Below are 4,212 nucleotides of genomic sequence, written 5' to 3'. Positions count from 1 at the left end.
CCCTCCGCGCCCCTACCGATCGAACCCGATTGGGCGCCGGTCATGGAGTTCACCGCCGCGGACATCTTTCAGCACTCGCCCTTCGGCGATATTCTGAATTCACTAAAGTCTGTCTCTTTATCAGGAGAGCCCTGGCCGGACTATGGTTAGCAAGGTTGGGATGCGGATGATGAAGAAATTCAAAGCCCACCCACCACCCACTTCGTAGCCACTGTCGATGATTTAACCGACATGCTCGACTTCGACTCCGAAGACATCGACGGTATGGACGCCGATGTAGGAGACGACCAAGAACCAGTGCCTATAGGGCACTGGAAAGCCACCTTGTCGTATGATATATACATGGTGGACACCCCAAAAGAAGGCAATGGCGATGGAACAGCGGAGGATGACCCCTCCAAGAAGCAGCCTAAGCGTCGATGTCAGCGGCGCCGCTCTAAATCCCGCCAAAGCAAAAACGGTGATTCCGGCACGGGAGATAATAATACCCTGGACAGTGCCGAAGACAACCACCTCCAGCAAGATTCAGCACAGGAGGATGGAGAAGCCAGCCCTCATGAGAGAGCGGCATACAGAGAGGTCGAGGACGATAATTACACACCTCCCTCCGAAGATGAGGCAAGACTCGACGACGACGAATTTGTCGTGCCGGAGGATCCCGTCGAACAAGAGTGTTTCAAACGCAGGCTTATGGCCAGGGCGATCAGCCTCAAGAAAAAACAGCAACAACTTAGAGCTGATCAAGATTTGCTAGCCGACAGATGGACTAAAGTCCTTGCGGCCGAAGAGTATGAACTCGAACGCCCCTCCAAGAGCTACCCAAAGCGCAGGTTGCTACCTCAATTAGAGGAGGAAGCACCTAAATCTACATCACCAGCGCATGATGCGGCCGACTGGCCACCCCGTGGCCGTGACAGAGAGGCCTCTCGGCCCTCCACTTAAGCCGCACCCCGGCGCCGCTCAAAAAATACCAAGGCATGGGAAAATGCGCCAGACCCGCGAGATATATTGGAGGACAAGGCAAAGCAAACAAGATTGATCTACGGATCACATGGGCGCCCCACGGCACGAGACGGTACTCGTCACGCCGGATACAGTAAATCCGGCCGGGCCGAACACAGTAGACAAAGCTCGTTTGAGTTGCGTCGTGATATAGCCCAATACAGAGGCGCTGCACACCCACTATGCTTCACAGATGAAGTAATGGATCATCAAATCCCTGAGGGTTTCAAACCCGTGAACATCGAATCATATGATGGCACAACAGATCCTGCGGTATGGATTGAGGACTATCTCCTTCATATCCACATGGCCCACGGTGATGACCTACACGCCATCAAATACCTCTCACTCAAGCTTAAAGGACAGCTTGCCAGCAGAATCAATTGGTTGTTGGGAGGACCTGGAAGCCGCATTCCTCGACAATTTCCAGGGCACTTATGTGCGACCACCAGACGCCGATGACCTAAGCCACATAATTCAGCAGCCAGAGGAATCAGCCAGACAATTCTGGACTCGGTTCCTAACCAAGAAAAATCAAATCGTCGACTGTCCGGACGCAAAGGCCCTAGCAGCCTTCAAGCATAACATCCACGACGAGTGGCTTGCACGACACCTAGGACAGGAAAAGCTAAAATCTATGGTAGCCCTCACGACACTTACGGCCCGCTTTTGCGCGGGAGAAGACAGCTGGCTAGCTCGCAGCAATAACATGACCAAGAGCCCTGGTAATTCAGATACCAAGGACAACAATGGAAGGTCGTGTCGCAACAAGCAAAAGCACCGCATTAACGGCGACAATGCTGAGGATACGACAGTTAATGTCGGATTCAGAGGCTCTAAACCCGGTTAGCGGAAAAAGGCATTCAAAAGAAATACTTCGGGCCCGTCCAGTTTGGACCGAATACTCGACCGCTCATGCCAGATACATGGCACCCCCGAAAAACCAGCCAATCGCACCAACAGGGATTGTTGGGTGTTCAAGCGGGCGGGCAAGTTAAATGCCGAAAGCAGAGACAAGGGGCTGCATAGCGATGACGAGGAGGAGCCCCGGCCGCCGAACAACAGTGGACAGAAAGGTTTTCCCCCACAAGTGCGGACGGTGAACATGATATACGCAACCCACATCCCGAAGAGGGAGCGGAAGCGTGCGCTAAGGGACGTATACACGATGGAGCCAGTCGCCCCAAAATTCAACCCATGGTCTTCCTGCCCGATCACTTTTGATCGAAGGGACCACCCCATTAGCATCCGTCATGGCGGATTCGCCGCATTGGTTCTAGACCCAAGTATTGACGGATTTCACCTCACTAGAGTCCTTATGGACGGCGGCAGCAGCCTTAACCTGCTTTACCAGGATACAGTGCAGAAAATGGGCATCGATCCCTCGAGGATTAAACCCACTAAAACGACCTTTAAAGGCGTCATACCAGGTGTAGAGGCCAACTGTACAGGCTCAGTTACACTTGAAGTGGTCTTCGGATCTCCGAATAATTTCCGAAGCGAGGAGTTAATCTTCGACATAGTCCCGTTCCGCAGTGGCTATCACGCACTGCTCGGGCGAACCGCATTTGCTAAGTTCAATGCGGTGCCGCACTACGCATACCTCAAGCTCAAGATGCCAGGCCCTCGAGGAGTCATCACGGTCAATGAAAACACCGAACGCTCTCGCCGAACGGAGGAGCATACAGCGGCTATCGTAGCGGAAGTACAAAGCAGCCTCTCAAGGCAATTCTCCAGTCCGGCCACTAAACGTTTGGACACCGTCAAGCGCGCCCGAAGTAACCTACAACAAGACCGCCTGACACGTTCCGAGCAAGCGTAGCAATGCGGCCCCAACCCTAGCCCTCACGAACTTGCGAAACCAGTGTCACGCGTACATAACTACACTCTGGAAACACCATGGGCACAGGGGAAGGGGCACTATAACGGCACGCCCGAAACGCGGCTTACACCGCACTAGGGGCTGCCGATTTCTTAATTTTCTCTTATTTTCAGGACTCCATTCTTCAGAAGGCTTGTCCGGCAGTACAATTGCCGCACAAACGATACAACCAGGGAAGCAGAAAGCTACGCCGCACTATGGAACTCTAAGGTGGTCTCTATAACGAGCAGTATACCTGTTTCAAATACCATTCCGCAGCCCGCCCCTAGAAAGGACATGTTAAATAGTCCCATCTTTTGCTTATTGGACTATTTTTATCGTTCTGCTTTGATCGCAACCTTTTTAAATAAACAATGCATAGCTTCCATCTATTATTGCATTACCTTTTTTACGAATATATGTTCATTAATGACATGTTGCACCCATACACTTTGGTATGGCCAATACGCTAGGGGCTTAAGTACCCCACAATACAGTGTGAGAAGTCTGAACACTTTCACAAGTGCGGCACCCCGAACTTATAGCATTATATGCATCGACTCCGAATCATGTCTTGGGTCAATAGTTGGGTTTGCCCGGCTCCTATGTTTTGGTACCCTACGTTCCTTTATATCGGCTAATGTAGCACTACGAGAACTACTGCGATTGTGCCCCAGTTGAGCTGGGCTAAGCACCTCAGTAGAGAAAGCTAAAACTGACCGTCATGATGAGGCGAGAGCTGGTCGCTGTTCGAGAGGTTTTCGAGTCCCTAAAGACTTATGCCGCTTAGAGCGAGGATTCGGCTTTGTCCGGCCTAGGCGTGGATAGCGCCCCGAACTCGGTCTTCCAAACACTAGGGGCTTCGCCGAAATTTAAAATTATAGAATTCTATGGCTAAGTGAGAGTGTTCAAGCATTATAGTCCGATTGCCTTGTTCGTTGTGTTGAGCGCCTCCCTCGAAGGACCCAAGAATGGGAAAAAGAGCGCTCATGTTTATCCCGAACACCCCAGCACTCGTGGCATGGGGGCAGAAGCCGACGACTCGCCACCTCTCAAATTTGATAAACGGCCGCACAGAAGGTAATATTTTAAATTCAAAAGCATTGCTTAGCGCATATGAACAAGTTTTCAGCGTACAAGATCACAAATGCGAGTTTACTCAAAAATTACATCTTTGGAGCATTCATCCGCTATAAGGCGGGCACCCTTCAGGACGCCCTCATAACACGCTTCCGGGACGTGATGCTCCTTGCCCGGCGGCGGCCCGTCCTTCACCAGCTTCTCCGCATCCATCTTGCCCAAGTGCACTTTAGTACGGGCAAGCGCCCTACGGGCACCTTCGATGCAGA

The sequence above is a fragment of the Triticum aestivum genome, chromosome 5A (genome assembly GCF_018294505.1).
Source record: "Triticum aestivum cultivar Chinese Spring chromosome 5A, IWGSC CS RefSeq v2.1, whole genome shotgun sequence".
NCBI lineage: Eukaryota > Viridiplantae > Streptophyta > Magnoliopsida > Poales > Poaceae > Triticum > Triticum aestivum.
This window is presented reverse-complemented; position numbering follows the sequence as displayed.